General features: G+C 40.9%; 1 protein-coding gene across 6 annotated transcripts in view; it reads right to left on the minus strand.

Annotated features, from left to right (window-relative positions):
* The window catches only part of FHIT (fragile histidine triad diadenosine triphosphatase), a 1,562,042-nt gene that overhangs the window by 1,204,618 nt on the left and 344,900 nt on the right, over positions 1-12,524 (minus strand). For 4 of the 6 annotated variants that reach the window (XM_052643365.1, XM_052643327.1, XM_052643337.1 and 1 more), the window contains exon 3: positions 1,520-1,651. The exons of the other annotated variants lie outside the window; for them this stretch is intronic. The gene's annotated coding sequence lies outside the window, so the exon portion shown is untranslated. The remainder of the gene's footprint in view (positions 1-1,519; positions 1,652-12,524) is intronic. 6 annotated transcript variants of the gene reach the window in all.

Here is a 12,524-nt window from a genome sequence, read left to right on the forward strand (position 1 = left end):
ATTGATGGCAAAGACACCGCTTGCCACTAAGCAATGATGTTGTGGCAATCAGTAGAAAATGTCTTACACATAGGCCTTTCCAGATATGCCAGATAATTCTACTGGCTGCATTTATGGGCTTAGAAGTTTACTTTGACTCTATAGCAGGCCTTTCTTGCTCTGCAAGACCATCATGCATATCTCATCTTCTTTTACCAGCAACCCAATTTTCCTTTGAGAAACTATTCACCCCTATTGTTGGCGTATGATATTCAGGAGGGACTGAATCCACTTACAGCTTCAAGAAAGGCTCATGACCTAGATCTGGTCAGTCACCTTCAATCAATACCAGTAAGATGGGAACTTTGAACTTTCACTAAAAATATTATAAATACAAAACTTCACTGTATCCTACTGAAATTATTGAACTGGTCAGATGGTATATGTTTCTGGGAGCCCTCTTGCTATTAGGCGAGACACTGCCTTAAAGAAAATGGATAGATCATTGATGTTCTAGATCCAGCAATTCTAGACATCATGTGTCAGTGTTTTTTCAGTATATAAGCCCATAAAATACCTTTTTTTTCATCCACTTGTAGTTGTATTTCTTAACTTTGGCAATTATTCTAAGAAACTGCAGAAATGTGGGCTATTGTATAAACTATGGGTTAATGAAATGTCACTTATGTCCTGGGACTGCACAATTTATCACATTCCTTTTCTGATTCTCACATCAGAGTACCAAGGCATTTAGACAACAGCACTTCTACAAATGATATCATACTTGATCTTAAAGTTAAGTGGGCCAGTCAGAAAACTGAGATATTCCCGGGATGTATGGCTCAAAAATCAACCATCAGGTCAAACATGGCACCGAGACTGGAACCCAGCTCTTCATGAAATGCAAGTTTCTTGAGCTAGAATCAATGGACCTTACAGATCATTTGATTATATGGCTCCTGAACATCAGTCTGTGGACTGGGGAATGTGACCAAATCACCAACAGTTCACAGGGTAATGAGAAAAATAAATACTTTATAACAGATTTTAATGGAGCTAGTTCATTTCATTTTTATACTCTGAAGTTTAAGCTTTCAAGTTTTTCTGGTGCTAACAGTGTTCTCTTTTGTGAAATGGTAACAATCAATGTAAACCATCTTTTTGGTGAAACAAAACAAGCAACTCCCCCTTTAGAAAGTCCCCTATATGGAAGAATAGCATAGTCTTTAAAATTATGGTTGTGCAGACTTTGTAATAATATGGAAAAATGTTCATAATATAGATATACTGAAAAGATATGTAATTATACGTTAAAAATACAGGTATAGATAAACTACAGCTTTGTCCACAAAGAATTAATTGCACAGAGGGTTATGAGTAATACCTATTTTTGTCTTTAGAGAAGTCTGTTATCCAAATTTTCCACAATAGGAACATAAAACTTTTAAATGTAGAAAAAAGTACATTCATTAAATTTAGTTCCAACTTTTCACTTTCCTGCATTGGAGAAGAAAATGGCAACCCACTCCAGTGTTCTTACCTGGAGAATTCCAGGGACGGGGGAGCCGTCTATGGGGTCGCACAGAGTCGGACACGACTGAAGTGACTTAGCAGCAGCAGCAGCACGTATGCAGCTGGAGCTTCTTTGGTGGCTCAGTGGTTAGGAATCCACCTGCCAATACAGGAGACATGGGTTCGATCCCTGAGTTGGGAAGATCCCCTGGAGAAGGAAATGGCAACCCACTCCAGTTTTCTTGAATGGGAAATCCCAAGGACAGAGGAGCCTGGCAGGCTACAGTCCACAGGGTCACAAAAGAGTTGGACATGACTCAGCAACTAAACAGCAACATTATGTGGGGGCCAAGGAAGCAATACCCTTTCCTGATAACTTCCATTGCGAGAGAAAATTTGTCAGAGGTTTAGGTAAGAGTGGTATTATTTTTTTCTTGCCAGCAGAATAACTTGTACTAAGCCAAGCAGCCACTGCTCTCAAAGCCATCTTTAATGTCTGATGACCACGACTGCACCTGCATAACTCCAGAGCTTTCTCTCCCCTGTTTGGCCCACAGGTATGCCCAGCTAAGGAGCCATACTGAGCAGGTACCTTCCAATCAAATTGAGGTCAAGGATCCCATCCACAATCGCTAAACTAGCACAAACCAAGAGAGAGAAATCAAGGAGCTACAAAGCAGTTAGCACAAGAAATCAAAGTCAGGTAGAAATCCCAGCAGGGAGATATACAATGTATATTTCCCTAGTGAGGCACATTCAAGAATAATGGGAAAGCTTCACTGCTTTCAGAATATCAAAACTAATTCTCCTAAAGGTTGGGCTGCCCTGAAATGAACATCTAGGTTGTGACAACTTCCCAGTTCACCCTCACCACATCAAACATCTACTGCGCTTTTTTGGAAACTGATTTTTGTTTGATTTGATTTATATAGCATCTGAAACTCAAGATGACAAAGGATGAAATCTCTTCTTTAAGGGCTTTCCAGGTGGTGCAGTGGTAAAGAATCTACCTGCCAATGCAGGAGACGCAAGAGACAGAAGTTCAATCCCTGCATGGGGAAGATGCCCTGGAGAAGGAAATGGCAACCCATGCCAGTATTCTTGCCTAGAGAATCCCATGGACAGAGGAGTCTGGCAGACTATAGACCATGGGTCCTCAAAGAGTGGACATGACTGAGTAATTAAACACATCAGAGAAGGCTGTAGTTAGATACAATGAAACATTAATGCACATTAGTTCCAAGTGATTATATTTCACACAGATATTACCAGACACTTTCTTCCCTGTGCCAAAACTGCACACACTGCCTATTTCACCAGAGATCCCATCCTTTCCAAAACAAAGGTACTCGATGTTGCCTCAGGAACACTAACAATTACAGTATATACAGAATATTTCTGCCTGCAATGCAAAAGACCCGAGTTAAATCCCTGGGTTTAATTTTCAGACCCAGCCAGAGACTCTAAAGGGTCCAAGAAAACTTTATATTCCCCTATATTATAAATTGTTGTTGTTTAGTTGCTAAGTCGTGTCCAACTCTTTGCAACCCCATGGACTGTCACCAGCCAGGGTCCTCTGTCCATGGGATTTTATAGACAAGAATACTAGAGTGGGCAGTCATTCCATTCTTCAGGGGATCTTTCCAACCCAGGGATTTAACTCGGGTCTTTTGCATTGCAGGCAGATTCTTTACCATCTCAGCCAGCAAGGAAGTCCCTAGTTATTACTAGAGTACTTGTAAAATGGTGATTTCCTAATTCCATCATTTCTTCTACATTTATTTGTTGGTATTCTACATAAGAAGAGCTTCCCTTCCTCCCTCTTTTATTTATCTATTTTGTGGCCTAAGTACATCTTGCTCATTTGAACTTTAAGTATCCTATTTCAAGCTAGCTTCTGTGTTATTCAGACATGTCTTCATTTGATTTTAGCAGTTTCTTATTTGCTGGCACAACAAAATGTCCCAAGTTCCCTGTACTTTCCTTGCTCTGGACCTGAAATGAGAATTTCTCCAAGCTCCTCTTAGTGGGAAGTGGTATTTAGAACCCAAAAGCCAGGAACAAGTGGTTCTCACTGCTTGGAGACCCTTTCAGAGGGCAGAACAGGGGATTATAAATAGAAATACTGCTCTTCTGGCTCAGCTGGTAAAGAATCCGCCTGCAATGGAGGAGACCTGAGTTCAGTCCCTGCGTTGGGAAGATTCCCTGGAGTAGGGAAAGGCTACCCACTCCAGTATTCTGGCCTGGAGAATTCCATGGACAATATAGTCCATGAGCTCGCAAAGAGTCCAACACAACTGAGCCACTTTCACTTTCACTTTTCACTGAAATCTATATGTACTTTTAATCGTGTGTTTATTGACACTTCTAACCTCAATCCAACAATATACTGGTCTTCCTTACTTGCCTTCATTTCATATTTATTTGTGTTACTATTTTTATTTATTTGCATTACTATTCTTTAACAGTGATACACTGGATAATTCCCTCCTAGATTAGGATAAATACATAGATACATAGATAGATAGACATATGTATATACTCAATCCTATAATACATAAATATAATTTCACAATATTCCATTACTATCACTATCAACAGCAACTGTAAATGTAAAAAGTTCAAGATTTCTTTCTAGTTCACCTTTAAACTGAGCTGAAAGTGCACAGTCAAGATATTATGTTCAAAATAACAAGTTATTATTTCTTTGCCTTATGTGTAATCATACCATCCACTTCATATATAGTTAGATTCATTTACCTCTGCTTGTTTTCCATTTTTACTCCAAATTGTGTAATTTAATTTTACACTTGCAGTATACAAACATTAACATGGTTATTGACTACACCAAAGCCTTTGATTGTGTGGATCACAACAAACTGAGGAAAATTCTTCAAGAGACGGGAATACCAGACCACCTGACCTGCCTCCTGAGAAATTTGTATGCAGGTCAAGAAGCAACAGTTATAACTGGACATGGGACAATGGACTGGTACCAAATTTGGACAGGAGTACATCAAGGCTGTATATTGTCACCTGCTTATTTCACTTATATGCAGAGTTCAGTTCAGTTCAGTTCAGTCACTCAGTCGTGTCCGACTCTTTGCGACCCCATGAATCGCACCACGCCAGGCCTACCTGTCCATCACCAACACCCGGAGTTCACTCAGATTCACGTTCATTGAGTCAGTGATGCCATCCAGCCATCTCATCCTCTGTCGTCCCCTTCTTCCCCTGCCCCCAATTCCTCCCAGCATCAAAGTCTTTGCCAATGAGTCAACTCTTCGCATGAGGTGGCAAAAGTATTGGAGTTTGAGCTTTACTATCATTCCTTCCAAAGAAATCTCAGGGATGATCTCCTTCAAAATGGACAGGTTGGATCTCCTTGCAGTCCAAGGGACTCTCAAGAGTCTTCTCCAACACCACAGTTCAAAAGCATCAATTCTCCGGCGCTCAGCTTTTTTCACAGTCCAACTCTCACATCATACATGACTACTGGAAAAGCCATAGCCTTGACTAGACGGACCTTTGTTGGCAAAGTAATGTCTCTGCTTTTGAATATGCTATCTAGGTTGGTCATAACTTTCCTTCCAAGGAGTAAGCGTCTTTTAATTTCATGGCTGCAGTCACCATCTGCAGTGATTCTGGAGCCCCCAAAAATAAAGTCAGCCACTGTTTCCACTGTTTCCCCATCTATTTCCCATGAAGTGATGGGACCAGATGCCATGATCTTCATTTTCTGAATGTTGAGCTTTAAGCCAACTTTTTCACTCTCCTCTTTCACTTTCATCAAGAGGCTTTTTAGTTCCTCTTCACTTTCTGCCATAAGGGTGGTGCCATCTGCATATCTCAGGTTATTGATATTTCTTCCCACAATCTTGATTCCAGTCTGTGCTGCTTCCAGCCCAGCATTTCTCATGATGTACTCTGCATATAAGTTAAATAAGCAGGGTGACAATATACAGCCTTGACATACCCCTTTTCCTATTTGGAACCAGTCTTGTTCCATGTCCGGTTCTAACTGTTGCTTCCTGACCTGCATACAGGTTTCTCAAGAGGCAGGTCAGGTGGTCTGGTATTCTTATCACTTGAAGAATTTTCCACAGTTTATTGTGATCCACACAATCAAAGGCTTTGGCATAGTCTGTGAAGCAGAAATAGATGTTTTTCTGGAACTCTCTTGCTTGTTTGATGATCCAGCGGATGTTGGCAATTTGATCTCTGGTTCCTCTGCCTTTTCTAAAACCAGCTCAAACATCTGGAAGTTCATGGTTCACGTTTTGCTGAAGCCTGGCTTGGAGAATTTTGAGCATTACTTTACTAGCATGTGAGATGAGTGCAATTGTGTGGTAGTTTGAGCATTCTTTGACATTGCCTTTCTTTGGAATTGGAATGAAAACTGACCTTTTTGAGGCCTTTGACCACTGCTGAGTTTTCCAAATTTGCTGGCATATTGAGTGCAGCACTTTCACAGCATCATCTTTCAGGGTTTGAAATAGCTCGGCTGGAATTCCATCACCTGCACTAGCTTTGTTTGTAGTGATGCTTTCTAAGGCCCACTTGACTTCACATTCCAGGATGTCTGGCTCTAGATGAGTGATCACACCATCATGATTATCTGGGTCATGAAGATCTTTTTTGTACAGTTCTTCTGTGTATTCTTGCCACCTCTTCTTAATATCTTCTGCTTCTGTTAGGTCCATTCCATTTCTGTCCTTTATCGAGCCCATCTTTCCATGAAATGTTCCCTTTTCTAATTTTCTTGAAGAGATCGGTAGACTTTACCATTCTGTTGTTTTCCTCTATTTCTTTGCATTGATCGCTGAGGAATGCTTTCTTATCTCTCCTTGCTATTCTTTCGAATTCTGCATTCAGGTGCTTATATCTTTCCTTTTCTCCTTTGCTTTTTGCTTCTCTTCTTTTCACAGCTATTTGTAAGACCTCCCCAGATAGCCATTTTGCTTTTTTGCATTTCTTTTCCATGGGGATGGTCTTGATGCCTATCTCCTGCACAATGTCACGAACCTCACTGCATAGTTCATCAGGCACTCTATCTATCAGATCTAGGCCCTTAAATCTATTTCTCACTTCCACTGTATAATCATAAGGGATTTGATTTAGGTCATACCTGAATGGTCTAGCAGTTTTCCCTACATTCTTCAATTTCAGTCTGAATTTGGTAATAAGGAGTTCATGATCTGAGCCACAGTCAGCTCCTGGTCTTGTTTTTGCTGACTGTATAGAGCTTCTCCATCTTTGGCTGCAAAGAATATAATCAATCTGATTTTGGTGTTGACCATCTGGTGATGTCCATGTGTAGAGTCTTCTCTCGTGTTGTTGGAAGCGGGTGTTTGCTATGACCAGTGCATTTTCTTGGCAAAACTCTATTAGTTTTTGCCCTACTTCATTACACATTCCAAGGCCAAATTTGCCTGTTACTCCAGGTGTTTCTTGAGTTCCTACTTTTGCATTCCAGTCCCCTATAATCAAAAGGACATCTTTTTTGGGTGTTAGTTCTAAAAGGTCTTGTATGTCTTCATAGAACCGTTCAACTTCAGCTTCTTCAGCATTACTGGTTGGGGCATAGACTTGGATTATCGTGATATTGAATGGTTTGCCTTGGAGATGAACAGAGATCATTCTGTCGTTTTTGAGATTGCATCCAAGTACAGCATTTTGGACTCTCTTTTTGACCATGATGGCTACTCCATTTCTTCTGAGGGATTCTTGCCCGCAGAGTACATCATGCAAAATGCCGAGCTGGATGAAGCACAAGCTGGAATCAAGATTGCCAGGAGAAATATCAATAATCTCAGATATGCAGATGACACCAACCTTATGGAGAAAGCAAAGAAAAACTAAAGAGCCTCTTGATGAAAGTGACAAAGGAGAGTGAAATGCCTGGCTTAAAACTCAATATTCAGAGAATGAAGATCATAGCAACTGGTCCCATTACTTCATGGAAAAGAGATGGGAAAACAACGGGAGACTTTGTTTTCTGGGGCTCCAAAATCACTGGAGATGGTGACTGCAGCCATGAAATTAAAAGACGCTTGCTCCTTGGAAGTAAGTAAAGCTATGACCAACCTAGACAGCATACTAAAAAGCAGAGACATACTTTCCAACAAAGGCTCATCTAGTCAAAGCTATGGTTTTACCAGTAATCATGTATGGATATGAGATTTGGACTATACAGAAAGCTGAGTGCCGAAGAATTGATGCTTTTGACCTGTGGTGTTTGAGATGACCCTTGAGAGTTCCTTGGATTGCAAGGAACTTTTCCATCCTAAAGGAAATTAGTCCTGAATAGTCATTGGAAGGACTGATGCTGAAGCTGAAGCTATAATACTTTGGCCACCTGATGCGAAGAACCGACTTATTGGAAAAGACCCTGATACTGGGAAAGATTGAAGGCAGGAGGAGAAGGGGATGACAGAGAATGAGACAGTTGGATGGCATCACTGACTCAATGGACATGAGTTTGAGTAAACTCTGGGAGTTGGTGATGGACAGGGTAACCGGGCGTCCATGGTGTCACAAAGAGTCAGACACAACTGAGTGACTGAACTGAACTGAAAATCAAAACTAGTTGAAAAAAAAAAAAAAAAAGGTATTTTCAGGGTGGCATCATTCTCTTCCCTAATATTTCTAATCCCATTTTCATACTATAGATTACCAATTTCACTTTTTCATTTTACCCTTTCTGTGTATCCTTTTGCAAAAAAAAAAAAAAAGTTAGATGAACAGGTGGACCTTCTTAATTCCTCCATCTTACATAAGAATAATGTAGCATGCTGTATGTGCCTTTCTATACATTGCTTTTTGCATTAATGATAACTCTGGGAATCACTCCATATAAATTCATGAGGATATTTCTGATTGTATTCTTAGTACACTACTGTGTGAGCTTTACCATGACTCATTCAGGTAATCTCTTATACACAAGCATTTAGGATGTTTTCAACATTTCATAAGTAAAGATGATGACATAGGTGTTCATATGAACAGTTAAACATACTTCTATATGCTGAAAAGTCATTTTTATATCAGTTTTTGTGAAATGTCTAGATATTTCACCAATTTTATACTTTTTATTTGCTTGCTTTGTCTTGGGGGTGTTTCTCTTTTATCTCTTCAATTTTTAATAACTGCTCAATTCATATATGAAGAATGTTAGCTCTTTATCATAATGTATCCTGTAAATATTTTCTTCCAGCTTATCACTTGTGATTTGGGTTTTTATTTTGTTTTTTTCTTTCCTTGCAAAAGGAATTAAAAATTTTTTTAATTACACAGAGTCAAGTTTTATGGTATCTAAATGTTAAATTATAGAAAACTTTTTCTTGTGCTCACTTTATAAAGGAATTTTTGTTTATTCCCTGATGCCCAGAGGGTAAAGATTCCATCAGCAATGCAGGAGACCCACATCAAATTCAGGGTCAACAAGAACCCATGGAGAAGGTAATGGTTATCCACTACAGTATTTTTGCCTGGAGAATTCCATGGACAGAGGAACCTTGCAGGATGCAGTCCATGGATACACAAGGAGTTGGAGGTAACTGAGTATGTACACCCACACTATGATATGAAAGGATAAAACTAAGCAAGACTTGTGGGGCTTCTGGGCCTTTCTGTCTCTATGTCTCGACTACAGTCTCCATGATCTTCTTTGAGTTCTAAAAGTTCAGTTCAATTGCTCAGTCGTGTCTGACACTTTGTGACCCCTGGCATTGCAGCATGCCAGGCTTCCCTGTCCATCACCAACTCCCAGAGCTTGCTCAAACTCATGCGCATCAAGTCAGTGATGCCACCCAACCAGCTCATCCTTTGTTGTCCCCAACTCCTCCTGTCTTCAATCTTTCCCAGCATCAGGGTCTTTTCCAATGAGTCAGTTCTTCCCATCAGGTGGCCAAAGTATTGGAGTTTCAGCTTCAGCATCAGTCCTTCCAATGAATATTCCAGACTGATTTCCTTTAGGATGGACTGGGTCAATCTCCCTGCAGTCCAAGGGACTCCCAAGAGTCTTCTCCAACACCGTAGATCGACAGCACTGATTCTTCAGGCTCAGCTTTCTTTATGGTTCAACTCTCACATCCATACATGACCACTGGAAAAACCATACCTTTGATCAGATGGACTTTTGTCAGAAAAGTAATGTCTGTGCTTTTCAATGTGCTGTCTATGTTGGTCGTAGTTTTTCTTCCAAGGAGCAAGTGGCTTTTAATTTCATGGCTGTGTCACCATCTGCAGTGATTTTGGAGCCCAAGAAAATAAAATCTCTCACTGTTTCCACTGTTTCCCCATCTATTTGCCATGAAGTGATGGGACCTGATGCCATGATCTTCATTTTTTGAATATTGAGTTTTAAGCCAGCCTTTTCACTTTTCTCTTTCACTTTTATCAAGTGGCTCTTTAGTTCTTCACTTTCTGCCATAAGGGTAGTGTCATCTGCATATCTGAAGTTATTGATATTTCTCCTGAAAATCTTGATTCCAGCTTGTGCTTCATCCAGCTCGGCATTTCGTATGATGTACTCTGCATGTAAGTTATGTAAGCAGAATAACAATATACAGCCTTGACGTACTCCTTTCCCAATTTGGAGCCAGTCCATTGTTTCACGTTCAGTTCTAATTGTTGCTTCTTGACCTGCATACAGATTGCTCAGGAGTCAGGTCAGGTGGTCTGGTATTCCCATCTCTTGAAGAATTTTCCACAGTTTGTTGTGATCCACACAGGCAAAGTTTTTGGCATAGTAAATAAAGCAGAAGTAGATGTTTTTCTGCAACTCTCTTGCTTTTTATATGACCCAACAGATGTTGGCAATTTGATTTCTGGTTCCTATGAAAAAGAAATCCCCAAGAAAAACAAATGCAAAAAGCCAAATGGCTGCCTGAGTAGGCCTTACAAATAGCTGAGAAAAGAAGAGAACCTAAAGGCAAAGGAGAAAAGGAAAGATATACACATCTGAATGCAGAGTTCCGAAGAATAACAAGGAGAGATAAGAAAGCCTTCCTAAGTGATCAATGCAAGAAAAAACAGAGGAAAACAATAGAATGGGAAAGACTAGAGATCTCTTCAAGAAAATCAGAGATACGAAGGGAACATTTCACGCAAAGACAGGCACAAAAAAGGACAGAAACAGTATGGACCTAACAGAAGCAGAAGACATTATGAAGAGGTGGCAAGAATACACAGAAGAACTATACAAAAAAAGTCTCAATGACCCAGATAATCACAATGGTGTGATCATTCACCTAGAGCCAGACATCCTGGACTGCAAAGTCAGGCAGGCCTTAGGAAGCATCACTATGAACAAAGCTAATGGAGGTGATGAAAATCCAGTTGAGCTATTTCAAATCCTAAAAGGTGCGCTGTTAACCTGCTGCACGTAATATGCCAGCAAATTTGGAAAACTCAGCAGGGGCCACAGGGCTGGAAAGGTCAGTTTTCAATCCAATCCCAAAGAAAGGCAATGCCAAAGAATGTTCAAACACAACTGCACTCATCTCACACATCTTGCTCAAAATCCTCCAAGCAAGGCTTCAGCAGTACATGAACCAAGAACTTCTAGATGTTCAAGCTGGATTTAGAAAAGGCAGAATTCCACAAGGGCAGATTTGAATAACTGCTAATCTAGGAAGAGAAGGTATGCAAAGACAAGGGAAGTGTTCTCTGCTTAGTTGTTCAGTTGTGTCTGACTCTTTGCGACCCTATAGAGTGCAGCCCACTAGGCTCCTCTGTCCAAGGGGATTCTCCAAGAATATGGAGTAGGTTACCATGCCCTCCTCTAGGGGATCTTCCCAACTCAGGGATCAAACCCAGGCCTCCCACATTGCAGGCAGATTCTTTACCTACTAAGCCATCAGGGAAGCCCAAGAAAACCGGAGTGGGTAGTCTATCCCTTCTCCAGTGGATCGTCCTGACCCAGGAATAAAACCATGGTCTCCTGCATTGCAGGCAGCTTCTTTACCAGCAGAGCTACCAAGGAAGCCCTGCATATCCCTTGAGGGGGAACCAGGACCCCTGTTTCCAAGGCTGCACTATTGTTTTCCTGGCTGCCCCTCCTTTGTCTTTGCATCTGGTAGCCAGGAAACAACAGTGTAGCCTTAGGGTAGGGTCTGGCTCCTCCTCAAGGGATGTACTACTTTAAGCTCTTTAAGACATCAGCATTCTTCACACCAAAGAAAGCCCACCTGAGGCTACATTAAATGAACCAGAGAAGCTCATTAAGACCAGATTAGAGGCATGGAGGCCCAGCACACATCCTAATCTTGTCAGCACCTTGCTATAAAACTCCTCATCAAATCCTCCCCTGTTGGAACATATAGTTTTTGGCAGCAAGAGCCCCATATGTTCCTCTTTGCCTGACAAAGCAATAGAGCTATTTTTCCTTCTTCACACAAAACTCTGTCTCTGAGATTTGATCTAGCACAAGTGCACAGAGGCTGAGCTTTTGGCATCAAGGGCAAGCATATAGGAATAAAATACTATTTGCCTACTGACCTCAGGGCAAATTCAAAGATGCATAAACTTTATTTCTGCAGGCCTTTCATCTCCTGACAGTGTAGCTTTCATTTTCGCTAACCCCAGGTTTCCTCAGCAGGCCAGCTTCACCAGAGAGCTGCAAACTAAACCTAAATTACTAAAGAAGGTACTGCCCACTCATCATAACCACAGGAATCTTTCTCTAGAGCAAATAATAACTTGTAGTGCAAATTTACTTTATAATCATCTACTTTTATAAAGCAAGGATCACTTATATTTTATCTCTCATTGATGGTACATTTTCTCTTATTATTTTTCTTATCAAGTAATCTATGTTTGGGCTTCCCTGGTGGCTCAGACGGTAAAGAATCTGCCTGCAATGCGGCAGACCTGGGTTAGATCCCTGGGTAGAGATGATCCCCTGGAGAAGGGAACAGCTAACCACTCCAGTATTCTGGCCTGGAGAATTCCATGGACAGAGGAGCCTGGCAGGCTACAGTCCACGAGGTTGCAAAGAGTCAGACATGACTGAGCAACTTTCACACAAT

Source organism: Budorcas taxicolor, chromosome 1 (genome assembly GCF_023091745.1).
Source record: "Budorcas taxicolor isolate Tak-1 chromosome 1, Takin1.1, whole genome shotgun sequence".
NCBI classification, from domain to species: domain Eukaryota; kingdom Metazoa; phylum Chordata; class Mammalia; order Artiodactyla; family Bovidae; genus Budorcas; species Budorcas taxicolor.